This window comes from Octodon degus, unplaced genomic scaffold (genome assembly GCF_000260255.1).
Source record: "Octodon degus isolate 3935 unplaced genomic scaffold, OctDeg1.0 scaffold00086, whole genome shotgun sequence".
Taxonomy (NCBI): Eukaryota; Metazoa; Chordata; class Mammalia; order Rodentia; family Octodontidae; genus Octodon; species Octodon degus.
The window spans coordinates 5,523,690-5,538,698 of NW_004524662.1; the positions used below are offsets into that span (position 1 = coordinate 5,523,690).

The window sequence follows — 15,009 nt, forward strand, 5'->3', positions numbered from 1 at the left end:
GAGGAGGAGGAGACCCAAACATCTTTTTCTAAGCTCTCTGTCAAGGAAGATCTAAATGGAATCCAAAAGATTATGAGGATTGGGCCTCAACTGAGAAAATATAGGTCAGGGAACTGTTTACCTAAGATACACTCAGCAGAGAGCAAGAGGAGGCGGTGTGGATCTGTAAGCACTGCTTTCACCACATTCCCAGAAGTGATATTTGCTATATGTAGGAATGAGTAAGGGGAGGAAGCCAGCTTTAAAATTACCATTGTCAAGAAAAAAGAAATGGGCCTGGGAGATGGCTCAGTGGCATAAGTACCTACCTGCCTGGCAAGTACAAGATCCTAAGTTTGATCTTGGGTACTGTGAAAAAAAAGCACTATCAACAGTTATATTTTTCTTGATATACTGAATATGCATAATTCTATAAAGCTTGTCTAATTATTGTACTTTTTATTAAACTTATCTTGAATGCCCAAGTCTCGGGTACTGAGGCCTACATTCACTGGAAAGGACTGATAGATCAGACAAAAAACAAATAAATACAAAACAAGAAATGTTTTCTTTTCAAGGTGTTGAGCATCTAGGAAGGCAAATGACCCATCTATGATACAGGGGCTGAGCTGGGCCTCCTCTCCTTCAGACTCTGCTGGGGAATCCAGGCCCCTGGCCCCTGGATAGAGGGGCACCACACCACAGGCTCCACATTCTAAGTGCTCCAACTGGACCAGAGGTGGGCAGGCAGTGGCTGTAGGGAGTCCATTCTTGGGTTGACTCTAGGCTGAACCAAGCTAGTATCTCAGTTGAAAATTTGTAATGGGAATGAAGAAAAATGGATTCCGATAGATACAGTGAGTGAGGTCCAGGTCTTTAGCAGCCACTTGGCTAAGCCTCACATGCACAGAAGTATACAAGTGAAGGAAAACAGCCAGGAGAGATGTCAGAAGGGGTGAGACTGGGCTTATTATCTCTACAAAAGTTCTAATTCCCAAGCAGTTCACATTTTGTGGTTTTGGGTAGACTTACCTTTTAAACAGTTGGTGGGAGCACCTTTGGGCCCATTACAAATTAGGAATGAATGTGTTCATTGCCAGATTACCTAAATGGTAGAACAGGCATCATGTGTTAAAAAAGGAACAAAACAAGAACATTTGGAGGGAAGGATCTCATATATATATATATGAAATAACTTGATATTTAAAAAATTGAAGGTATTGCAGAAAAATTTAGGACTGTTTTGAATTTTGATTTCATGTTAAGATAGGAAGAAGAGGCCATAGTATTCTGAGTGTCTGCATTCTTTTTTTAAAATCAATTTTTATTTTTTAAAGGCAATACAAAACAGTTAAAAGGAAAAAAAGAAATGATACAGAATTTCGGTAAAGAAAATAATAGGAATTAAGCAATGATTATTATACTGCATAGTGTTGTCTTCTACTAGTTGTTTAGATTGCCAGATATAAACATGCAAAATTGTTTTTTTTTTTTTTTTTAAAAAAAGGGGGGAACCAGGGATTTAGCTCAGTAGAATAAGTGGTTGCCTGGTAAGTGCAAGGGCCTGAGTTCCATTCCTGGCGCTGCCAAAAACAAAACAAAACAAACAAACAAACCAAAAACAACTTGTACTGTAACGTCACATAACTCAGTAGTGTGCCAAATTTCTGATCAAGGAGATTATGGGGCCTACGAGGAAGTGATCGATGGTGTAGAGTGTGCCTAAGGAGAGTCACATGCAGAGGAAACATTCTCTCAAGCTTTCACAGAGAGCATATTGGCCAAGCAATGGCCGTGACTCATCCACATGGCTGACACTGACAAAGGTTCTACAATCTGAGGTACAGCATCTCAGGATAAATCCTGAGGGGATTTCACTGACCTTATCAGACCCAAAAGCTACAACTCTTGTGGCATAGGTCCTGCTTTACCTTGGTCTTAACCATCCAGCAGAAAAGTATAAAAACAAAATATAAGAAGTAAAGCCATGCTGTTATGTTGAGCTGTAGGGGACCCAGGTCAACAATTTCTGACATTGCCAGTGAAGCAGAAGACCCAATACTATTATGGACTACTGGACTCTTTTAGAATATTTTGCTGAGTTTACACACCTATAATATTCAAATAACGGAACTTAACAAAAAAAGGGGATACAGATGAATGTCCATTTTGTATCTGTGTATTCAAAGTGGTTAGGATAGATATATAGTTACATTCTCTTAATGAATAGAGGTATTTGTTCTAATAGTGTTTGTAAATAGGATATCATGTCCATATCTTGTACAGCAATTAATAACTAGGAAGAATGTATGCAATGTGTTAATTATTGAAACTGCCCTACCAATTTGATGTGAAACTGTCTCATTGCTATTTGTTTCTCAATAAAATTATGGGAAAAAAATAAAATTAAAAAAATCTTTTAAAAAAAGATTTAAAAAAGTTATAAGAAATTAAAAAGGAGAAGAAAAGAATTAAAAGGAGCGTTCACTGCTCCTTTCAATAGTGCATTCTAAGACATTAATTAATGTATTACAATAGTTTAATGTAGTTTGAAGGCAGAATATGAGAGCCTTTTTGTTGCAGATAATTTTGTTTTGTTTCTGGGTTTTGCAATTACTGAGGTCACTGAGATTCTTAGCAGGAATAAGCACCATAGTATCAACATGGGTGGCTGAACGGATGGATGAGGAAAACTATAGCTGTGGATTAAAACTTAAAGGTGGTGTCTAGAAAATAAAAAACTTGATTCATAATCTACCATTTGTATTTGAATACTATAATTAGTTCAAACCACTGTCCAAATTGTTTAGGGATGGTGTCCATGGATGATGTCTCTTAAACAGTGCAAACTGAGGTTCCTAACTAGGGGAACAGCCTTCTCCAGCTACTTTTATGCCTTGGGTAGAACAGCACCTTACCCTCATGTGAATCCCATAACCTTACATGCAAAAATTTTGTAGTAAGCTGAGTGTGCATGCAATGTCCTCCTGTACAAGCTCTTTCCCTACTGGGGGGTGTCCTCTTCTTGTTTACCTTCTCATTTTTCAAAGTCCAGCTGAAACACTTCCTGTTTGCTTTCTGCCTCATGAAGTTGTTCATTCTTTAGAATCCCATATACCCTTACACTGTATGTACACAGCATGCATCACTGTACTATGAAATCCCTAAATGTTCTACTTTTCACATCATTTCATGGAGATCAGAATCTCTGTTTTCCTGTCTCAATGCTCAGAGCCTCCCAAAGATTGGATGCCAGCTTTATAAATATTTTTTCATTACTAATCAAGAAATGCATATCAAAACCATGAAGAGGTATCATCTCACCCAAATTGGACTAGATTTTAACAACAACAGCAATGCTGATGAAGATGTGAAAAAGGGACCTTTGACCCACTATTTTTTCCCCATAATTTTATTGAGAAACAAATAGCAATGAGTTTCAAATCAAATTGGTAGGACAGTTTCAATAATTAACACATTGCATATTCTCTTCCTAGTGTTATTTGCTATACAAGATGCAGACATGATATCCTATTTACAAACACTATTAGAACAAATCCATCTATTCATTAAGAGAATGTAAATATATATCTATCCTAACCATTTTGAATACACAGATACAAAATGGACATTCATCTGTATCCCCTTTTTGTTTAGTTCCATCATTTGAATATTACAGGTGTGTTAACTCAGCAAAATATTCTAAAAGAGTCCAGTAGTCCATAATAGTATTGGGTCTTCCGCTTCACTGGCAATGTCAGAAATTGTTGTCCTGAGTCCTGAAAGATTATTTCTGATGTGATTCCTCCATAGCCTGATGGACGTGTTTCTTTACTTCAGTTGCTATAATTTCTCAAACTTCAGTTGTGTGACTTCCATGTTGTTCTATGTCTTTGTCTCCTGGACTTGTTCTGGGTGGGCTGGATGACTGAGATTGCCTTTTGCTCCTTGCTTTGGCATTTTTGAAGCCCCGAATGATTACCAGGACTCAGCAGTGGTGGGAGAGCTGTGGGGCACGGGTCAGTGAGGTTTCTGCTACCTGGGTAGGGGTCAGGGTAGGACTCACCAAGACTCTCGCTATTGGTGGAGACCAGCTGATGCTCAGCAAAACTTCCGTACAGTTGGTGGGTGCGGGCTGGACTCACCAGGACTCCAAAGCTGCCCAATGTCTGCCTAAGTACTCAGATGGTGGGACTGGGAGCCAGCACAACTGCCACCCCTCTGCACTGGTCTTTGACCTACTATTGATGGGAATATAATTTAGTACAACCATTATGGAAAGCTGTATGGAGTCTACCATATGATTCAGCAATCCTATTCCCATGTACTTATACAAAGCCTATATGTTCATCAACGGATGAATAGATAAAGAAAATGTGTTTTATATAGTCAGCATGGTGTGTGTGGGGATGTGCGGTGGTGGTGGTGGTTTTGGTGTAAATCAAGCAGGAGAAAGGGCAAGGGAAACGGGGCAGACACATCATTAACATCTGTGGTAGACTAACTAATAGCTTGTAACACCACAGGCCCACCTCAGAATTGTTGCCAACAGCATAAAAGGAGAACTGGAGGGGAAGATGGTATGTTGCTGATCTTCTCAGAGAAGCTTGTCATTCTGGCTTTCCTGATATGAGCTTACGTAAAGTTCTACAGTTTATTATTAGTGTAGCTACTATACTTTATTATTTAGGGAACAATGACAAGAAAAAATGTGTATTTGTATAGATGTAATTCGTGTCACTCAACTATTTTTCATATGTGGTCGGTTGAATCAGCAGCTGGAGAACGGATGGTGACTGAGGATGGCTGTAATTCTCTTCAGGGGAGCTCTAGTCTTTACCTTGAGCTTTTCCTGGCTCCAGTGAAGATCCCTCAGCCTGGTGACATAGATCTTTCATCCTACTGGCACAGACTTTCTATCTTCCACCACTAGCCTTTGGGCCTTCCTAGTGCAGATCCTTGATACAGACTTGCATGGGACATTATTGTGGGCCCGTTAGGCCTCTAGCAGGACTTATGGAGGACATTGCCATTGGATCTAGGTCTTTAGCTGGATTCTTTGAGTCTCTAGTGTGTGTGTGTATCTCCTATACTCTTCTGCATTTGACTCTTTGGATGAATATTATAAAATAATCCTATAAATTATGTGTCCTGAATTAAATATTTCTTTGATAACCCAGACTACAATAGAATTCTTTACTCAATCCTATTACTACTAGAATCCAGGCTTTGTGCAAGTATCTACTCTCTTCCAAATGGATTTTGGGACAACTCAGCCTTCCCCAGCCCAAGGGCAATTGCTGTAAGACTACACTCACGTCCTTGGCAGTGATTGACTCAGGCATAGGCACGTCACCCAACTCCAGGCTATGAGAGACTTCTGAGAAATGTTTCCCTGGTCCTAAGAAGAACAGGACGAAATACTTTCTCTTTCTCCACAGGGTGTTTTCAGGCCTGGAGAAGATACCCTGAAATACTGGAGCCATCTTGTCATCAACCAATCAGCATGGAGTCAATACCTCAGGACAGCAGAGCAGAACGAGGGTCAGAGCCTGAGCCAGTAATGACAGGGGCATCCCGGAGCCTCTGCTGCATCTCCTCCTGCTCAGGAGTTACAGCTTTGCCAATTGGGGCATTTTCTTATTAAACTATTTGAATCTGGGTTTTGTGACTCAAATCCAAAAGGCATTCTAACTTGCCATATGGTAAATATTTATTAAATATAACTGAATTTTGAAGTGACAGCCATAGAAATGTAAAAATATGCCCCCTGTAATTCTAGTCATGAGATAGGATTTAGAAGCATGAAATATGACATTCATGTGGTCATCTCCTTATAACTTAATCTTATTTTGTCTATTTTGAGTATATTACTCAGATGGCTGAGGCTGTTTCTTTTCCTAGAAGATTAAGAAAAATCTGGTCGTGAGTTGCTGAGTAAAAACAAACACAGTCATAAGACATGGTCAGGAAAACCCATTCCTACTGGATCTCTGATCAGAAGAAAAAATGCTGCAGGGAGCCACTTCTTTTTTTTTTTTTTTTTTGGTGGCCGGCTCAGCCTCCCCTGGGGGCAGGGCCGACGTTGCATGTGACTTGCCTAAGCTTGCCTAAGCAGGTACTTTAGACCACTGAGCTATCCTGCCAGCCCAGAGTCACTTTTTAAAACTGAAAATTTAAACAGGGTGCACATGACACTTGAAGAGAGCAGTAAGACAGAGTGGAAATCAAGAAGTGGACCCTCCATGTTCATCCCTTCTCTATCTGCTGATTCAACCAAACTCACATGAAAAATAGTTGAATAACAAAAATTGCAGCTGTACAAACACACTTTTTTTTTTCTTGTCATGGTTCCCTACATAGTATGGGATAGCTGTTTCCATGACATTTACATTGTGTGAGAAATTGTAAGCAATCTACAGATGATGGAAGAGCATCTGAAGGGATGTGGGTAGCATACATGTAAATGCTATACTGTTATACACCAGATGCTTGTCACGGGGAGTATCTTGAAATAAATCCTCATCAGATAAGAAGGGATGACTAGGGATTCAGCATATGTTAAAGAACCCATTTAAATCAGTGGAGCAGTACTCTATGTGCGTGTGTGTGCATGTATGTTTATTAATGGTATTTGGACACCCAGGGTAGCTATTTGTTACAATACACCTTACCAAATAGATTCCATATGGGTGGGTCAGAGATGTTAAATTTAAAAATAGGAAACCATAAAAATAAAAAAAGAAATAACAAGAGATTTTTATTATAATTTGTAGCTGAAGAAAACCTTTTTAATAGACAACACAGGTCACAGCAGTAAAGATAAAAGATAAATAATTCAGACATGTTTTTTAAAAAATACCTACCTGCAAATATCTTGGCCCTTATGAAGACCATAAGCAGGGTCAAAAGTCAATAGCAACCTGGAAAACATTTGCAACTTGCTGCTACACAATCAGTAAGCAAAAGAGCAACCACTCAATAGGAAAATGGGCACAGGACATTTATCAGGTGAATGGACTAGTAATTTGGCCGTGACTATCAAAATTACAGATATACTCTGATGCAGCAATTTTATTTGTAGGACTTACTTATAATATCTATAATAATGACATCAACAGCAATTCAGTAAGTTACAGACATACTCTCATATATGGAAACCACTTATAAATATGGGCAATCATTGCAGCATTGTTTGTAGTATCAAGAAATGGAAATAATGGAAATGATTTTCAGTGGGAGAATGGTTATGCAAATGATATGTTAAAGTAATGGATTAGTAAAAGACTGAGGCGTCCTTTGTTTGTGAGTGTAGGTTGATGTCCAAAATACAATAAGTGGAAAAGTAAAGCTATAGGACAGAATAGAGAAATGCCATTTTTGTAAGTCACAGATGATGCACGATACTTTATGTGCCTCTGCTGGCCTTTGGTAGAGGCACTGCACAGCTGGAGCACGCAGGCAACGGGGGCATCACTGCATATAATGATATGTCTTTTGAGTGGACAACCATAGGAATTACCCATTCCAATTCCCAAGCAAATAAATTACATTTCAAAAAATATTTTGAAAGAGAGCACAAGAAATAGAAAACTCTCAACATTTTAATGTGAAAACTGAGGGGTGGGTGCATGGCTGCAATCTGTAATCCCAGCTAGTCTGGAGGCTAAGGCAGGAGGATTGTGAGTTTGAGGGCAGCCTAAGGCAGCAGCAAGACCCTGTCTCAAAACAAAAATCAAGGGGGAACTACTCGCTTGGGCCCCCTTCCTGTCCTTCTCTTGGACAGGAGCTTGCTTTCTCTCAATAAATATATTCTGCTCAAAAAACCAAAAAAGCAAAAAAACAAAAAATCAAAAACACAAATCTGGGTGTTGGGGGAATAGAAACCTTAAAACGAGGAACTGAGGATCTGATTCCACAAATGCAGGATGCCTATGTCCAGCAAGAGTAGGGCTTCACATAACACCCCCACCCCATCAATGTCTCTGCTCTTCCACTAATTTCAGGTAGATGCAGCTGTGATTTGTCAACTCCCAGCTCCTCCCATTACATCCCATCTTCCCTGCTTTCAAACCTGTCTACCAAGGAATCCACCTGTATGCTTGTCTTTCTGTCCTGCAAACATGACCCATGGCAGAGCACCAAGCCAAGGGCTTCTTACCTTTCTCTGCTGGGCGCAGCTGATGGGTGTGGTTGTTTGTCTGAAGGGTGAAAAGCCTCATCATTAAGACATATTATTGGAAAACTAGAGTAAGGCAGAAGACAATGAAACAGGTGATAGTAGGAGTTTTTCACCCGTAGACTTGTAATGAGACCATAAGGAGGAATATTAATAAGTCACAGGGGACAGGGAACCACCTACTTGCCACAGTTTGAATTTTTTCTCTTCTCAGAGCTTTATAGTTGATGCCTTATTAACATCAGAGGAAATTTGATGACTTGTCATATTCACTCCTGACTATTGAAATGAAAAGGATAGAAAATAAAAGTATGGAAAATGAAAATCAATTTCATTCTTTAATTTTAGTCATCCCTTCCTGGAGCACATTCAATACTACTTTGGGTTTTTTCATTGTTCAGGTTATTAATAACAAAGAGCTAAAGTATTTCACATTCCTAAAGAGTCTTTCATCTCAAAGGAGCCAATGTAATTCACTAATTCAGTTACCTGAACTACATTTGGTAATTATTTGAGGATCATTTCACCCAGAGGTGAATTTCGACGAGTGTGTGACACAGCCAACAGTCACTTCATTCTCCAGTCAGTGCAAAAGAAAAATGAATAGCTAATAGGGATGTCCTCCTAAAGGATTTTCCCGGTAAAAACTTCAGGGAGATGGATGCTGAAAGAATGTAATTAACTGCCTGAAATTAATACTTCCAACCTTACCAAAGGTTTCCTGACCTCCTTACTAGTGTCAGGGTAGAGAGGTAGCTTATTTCAGAATGGGACTCTAGCAGTCAGGAGACCTGTGAACAGCAAGCACTCTGCTGCTATTAATTTTACACCTACAGTGTGTAGTTCTCTCTCTCTCTCTCTCTCTCTCTCTCTCTCTCTCTCTCTCTCTCTCGGTATTGTAGATGGCATTGTATTTATGGTTGGTTTCATCTATTTACTTCTAGAATATAGAAACACAATTGATTTTCTATGTTCATCTTGGTCAGTGACCTTGCTGAACTCACTTGTTGGTCTGAGGAGTGTCATTGCAAATTCCTTGGGGTTTTCTATGCATACCAGCATGGCATCCACAAACAGAGGTAGCTTTTAATTCTTCTCTTCTGATCTGTGTTTCTTTTATTTCCCTTTCTTGCTGTATTGAGCTGGCTTGATAATGGTTGAATCCCAGTGGTAGGAGCTGATATTCTTCCCTTGTACTTGGTCATAGGAGAAAAGCATTCAATACTCCACAAGTAAGTTGAATGTTGGTTGTAGGTTTGATCTTTACAATCTTGTGCTTCACATTGAGGAATTTCTTGCCTATTGTTAGTTTTCTGAGAGTTTAAAAAAATCACAAATGGCTGTTTAATTTTACCAAATGCTTTTCTGCATGAACTGATATGATGATGTGTGATTTTTTTTCCTATTTAGTTTATTGATAGGGTGAATTAGATTGATTGGTTTTGGAACATTGAGCTCATCTTGCATCCTGTCAACAGTCATTCCAATGTTATTTAATTTTAAAGTTTATTTGCAGGGAATAGTGTCTTGGTTTCATGGTTCTATGATTGGGTGGTTGGAGGAGTAAGGCAGGGGTATTTAGCTTGAGCCACTGGATTGAACTGGAATGGACTTCTTTCTTCTCTTTTCTCTCTATTATTACCCAGAAATCAGGAAACTGCAGCCAGCATCACATCTACCCAGTACCTTGAGCCTGGTCACCAGCCAGTGTCACGTGGAGTCTGGCTCCCCGAAAAGCACATGCTTGGGGGAACATGCTATTCAGTCACCACTGTCCCAGAAAGGAGAATAAACTCCAATCCCCTCTGCATTCCAGAAAGCATGAGTGCATTTTATTGGGAGAAGCTAAGTCATATCTTAACCCTAGTAGGAACAGAGTCAGAAAAATATGCTTTGTGCCTTCTGGCCCCTGGGACTCAGAGTGAAATGCAGAGGGAAGAGGAATGAGGTGCTGAGGACCAAGAGACACTGTGTGGCAGTCCCGTCCACCTCACTGAACCCAATAGGAGTCAGGACTCTTTTATATCATCTCTTTACAATTACTCTCTAAATACTTTCTCTTAATTTTTAATATTATCTTTCCTCTTATTTTTCCCATGATATTAAAAATCTCTCTCAGAGCCAGGCATAATGGCACACACCTGTGATCCTAGCTATTTGGGAGGCTGAGGCAGAAGGATTATGTTTGAGGCCAGCCTGGGCAATTGAATAGGTTTTGTCTCAAAATAAAGTAATAAAAAGGAGTGGAGTTGTAGCTCAGCACTCTCTAGGTTCAGTTCGCAGTGCCACAGAAACAACCAAGCAAATCCCCTCACAAAGGTGTATTTTGGGGGTGGAATTGGGTAGGGGAAGAAAGAGGTGAGATGTGATACAAACAGCATATGATTTAATGATCTGCTCTATGGAGCTGTGCTTACATAGAGAAACACAGTGGGCGAGACAAAGGCGGGCAGAGCTTACCTGTCCCCAGCAAAACTGGCTTTCGGCAGCTGGGAGTAGGAGTAGTAGGCAGTGTGTGCATGGGTTTTGACTTCTGGAGGGATCTCAGGCTCAGCAATGGAACATGATCTCAGTGAGGTGAGCAGAACAGACAGGCAGACATGACATTCCAAGAACAGAAACAAGAATTGGGGCAGAACAAGATGTAACCTCGTTAGCAAGTCAAAGTTGAGATTAAGTTGGTTGGGAAACTTTGGAGCTAGGGTCTGGATTTGCTCCAGGGGCTTTGGTTGGGCACAAGAGCAGAGCCCAGTTTTGTTGTTAGTTTGTTTTTATGTATTTAGTACAGGGTCTACAGGCTCTCACTACACAGATCAGACTTGTAGTGATCTTTTCTGTGTTTCAGCCTCCCAAGCGCTGGGATTACAGGCATGCGCCACCATGCCCAGTCTCAATTGCCCTCTCAGCACTAATCCATTGACCTATCTAGTCATCTCCACAGTTGTTTCTTATTTGAGATGGGGTGGTACACTGAGGGCAGCCTTCTTAGCAGGGTTCCTCAGTGTGTTATATATGTGGCATTTGAAGACATTCCTTGTGGATGATTGATTCAACCAAAGATCTTTAGGATATTGCTCTCTCCTTAGCGTCTAGGTGGTATTCTATAAGCAGGTAGCTTGCTTCCAAGTCTAAGTTATGGGAAACATTCAGAATCTTATTCTTTTTTTTCAGGGAGCTTTTTGCTATTATTGTGTTTAGTGATATGGTATTCTCCATGTGTCTTTCTCACATATGAAGGACTGAATGTTTCTGATGATAGTGATTTTTAAATTATTTCAGCTTTTAAACTTTTCCTAACAAGGCAAATCTCACTTGGAAACTCAGTATAAAACTCACCTAGAAGAGGAGCTGCTTTGATTTAAATTCAGTGGCATTCAGATATCCACATGAAAGATCCCATGGTCTTTTGGAGAGTCTTGGTAAAATTTCTAGGGCCTCAACAAACAGAATTTTAAAATCACTGTAATATTGTTCTTTAGTGTTGGTTATTACTTGCACCTATTATAAAGAAGAAGAAACGAAGGCATGAAGGGTAAAGATTTTACTTTGCCAACATCATGCCTTGAATTTGTATGGTCAGGAACTGTGCTTGGCTGATCCATAAATTGGTTTGAATTAGGCAGAGCTTGATTTTCCTCCTACCAAATAAAATATGGAGAATCCGGCAATGGAGGCTGATGTTAGTGGTTCTCTGGGATCTGCGGGCTCACAGACTCTTTGTAGCTCACCATCCCATGATTACTAGGACAGGACCTCACCCCATGTTATAGTATGTTGTCTGGAGCCTTGAAGAAGAAAAAGAAGGATAGAAAGGTCCTGCTGGTGGAGTCATTAAAATGTAGCTGTCTGGAAATATATTTTTATCTCCTATAAGGAATACTGTTCTTTCCAGTAACACAGAAGCTCTGCCAGGGAGGAAGGGGAGAGTGAATATTGGTGGGTAACAGTTCATCACCATATGATGTCCATGCCCTCTAAGTGAGCATGTGTCCTGGGTTTAACCTAATTGGAAACAATCTTCCTGTTCTCACAAACCCACAAAATCAATATCACCATGCCTGAATATATGTTTCTTTCTCAATTGCTTTTCCTATTCAGAAAAGACTAAAAAATTTATTGTCAGATTCATATGTCTAGAATTCCACTTTAAAAAATATGGTATCCACAAAACAACTAACTTGCTATTTGTTCAAGCTGCCTGACAAGTGTAATGTTTTCAGTATATTGTATAGGTGTTTTGGGGTTTCTTTGGGTCAAAATCCTACTCAATGAGAGAAGTGGCCATTGAGTAGGAAGAGGAATTCAGCAACACGTAGTCTATGACCAAAAGAGAGAGTTGGATTATTCTTCTGGTCACATGAGAGTCATTGCTAGTTCTTTAGGAGGCGTTAGCATTGCCCGCAACCTTTCCTGTCCACCTCACCAGGGTCATGGGGTCCTGGTAAACCATAGGGAACTACTGCTGCCTGTCATATGGCATGAGAGACAAAGACTGGACACAATTCCAAAAGATCTGAACACAGCTCTGTGCCTTACCAGCTTTGTGACCCGCAGACAAGTCACTTCATTTCTCTAGGCCTAGATTGGTCTACAGTGAACTGAGGAGATCAGGCTAAATGCACTGTATGGCCATTTGCCACTCAGATATTCCAATACTATTTCCTGCTCCCTCCTACTTCCCTTGGTCTTCACTTAGATTGGAATGTGAGGTACAAGTACTATCAGTCACTGGGCAAGGTCTCTTAAAAGTCACTTACCCACTTTCCCAAATCAAAAATTATAATAAAATTCCGTCTTTTTGTTTCAAATTTTACTGATGAGTATTTGTTTTCCAGACTGTGGATGGCTTCCCTAATGCATGTCTTTAACCAAAAATGTTTCTAGTTGTACTTAATGCCTGTTTGCTCTTGCCCTGTTGATTATATGGTTCTCATCTGGTGGTTCATAGGACAAGTTTAGACAAAGTCAAAATTGAAATAGGATGAAGAGCCATTTTTCAAAGGAAGAAATGGGATCCAGATTGCTTGTTATCTTTTCATGAGCTCATCTACTAACTGATTCAGCCCACTAGAGAGAAGTGGGTGCCTGTTATGTGCAAATCATTCTATGGAAAAGATGGCCTCCCACACTGACCTAAGCTATAGTGCAGGTAGATGTGCTACAGAGCACCATTCAGACGCCCATGTATGTCATATTCTTATTTAATCTTCACAAAAGTCACATAACATAGCCACTTGTCAAGGAATTCTACTGCTCTTCTCTCCCCTTTCTTATAATTTGTGTAAAATATTAGCTAAATAAATGATTGCTAAAGTTTCATAATATCCCTCCTTCAATCACTTACATTAAACATGTGCTACAGTGAAAGGCACATTTTCCTTAATTCCCCCCATCACACTCTTCACTTTGAACATATTTATGCCATCATTCTTGGCATTTTCGGAAAGTTTTCATTCATGAGTATTTTTATGAGGTGTGATTAAAAATACAATGAACGGTATTGTCAAATGCCACCCAAAGGTAAGCTAGGCTTAATAACTTTATGGCTCCTGGGATATAGCTCAGTAGCACAGCACATGCCTGATAAGCGGGAGGTCCTAAGTTTAAGTCCTGCACCCCCCAAAAAAAAGGAAACAAAAGAAAAGAGAACTTTTTGCTGTGTCCTCAATAACCTATTCATCAGATCTTTCACTGTATAACTTCTGGATGTACTGCAAAGTCAACGTGACTGTGAAAGGTAAATGTTTTGAGTCAACAGAGGACATTAAGTCAGTCAGGACAGTGCAATTAAAGATACTCGTGAAAGAGGACTTCCAGAACTGCTTCAGAAAGCAGCAGGAGTAATGGGACAAGTGTGTTTAAAGCAAAAGGGAGTATTGTGAAGCAGATTAATGAAAACATGTCTTTTTCTATAATAAATTTTTAAAAATTTAAACATTCACTGTACCTTTCAATCACACTTTGAACTTTGTGGTATCTAGTATGTGCTAGGCACTAGGGATATGACTGAACAAGACAGATAAGGATGATTTGACAGAGCTGTCAGCCTGCTCATCACAGTACTGTCTCTACTCCCTTGTCTATAACGCAAGCCTGGCCAATCAGGAAACTTCATGTCCTTTTTGACAGTGACGGAGCTAAAGGTGGGAAGCATGATAAAAATCAAACCAGTCCTCACACGCCGTGGGATCTGGTTCTGTTTGCTAGAGAAGAGAAGGCTTCTCTGTTCGTCTGAGTCCTCAATCCTGCTGTTTATGACACCTGCCCCACAGTTGAACTTTCTAGTTTCAAAAAGCAATAAATTCCTTTTTTGGTTGTTTAAATTGTTAAGTCATCAGAAACTGTCATTTTTTTTACACATCAAATGTCAGAATTTCATGTGATTTGACCCACAGTTGACTATCTGCTGCCTATAATCAAGTAGATAATCAGTAGTACTCTTATCTCCAACTCAAAGAAGGCAAATGAGAGAAGGCATGTTTAGTGTCTAAAGCTAGTCATCCATAAAGGATAGCAAGATCCCAAGCCGTGGTGACCTCAAGCCCACGTTGTTGATTACTGTGAGATGAGTCCTATAAAGTTGAATAAGAACTGAAGAAATTGCTACTCTGGGGGTGGCACACCCAGAGCTGCCTGCTTCTGGTCCCTGAGAAGATAAGCTATAGTGCACCTGAATGTAAGCCAACTCTTCACTAAACACATTTATTAGGTCAGCTGACTTGTTTTTCTTTCTTTCTTTTTTTTTTAAACAGTAAGAAGTTCTTGGTTTTTGTTTTGTTTTTGATACCAGAAATTGAACTCAGGGCCTTGTACTTGCCAGGCAGGCACTATTCCACTGAGTTACACTCCTG

General features: G+C 39.8%; 1 pseudogene; it reads right to left on the reverse strand.

Annotated features, from left to right (window-relative positions):
* Positions 1-8,201, reverse strand: part of LOC101584433 — an 85,973-nt pseudogene extending 77,772 nt beyond the window's left edge.
* Between the last annotated feature and the right edge of the window lie 6,808 nt (positions 8,202-15,009).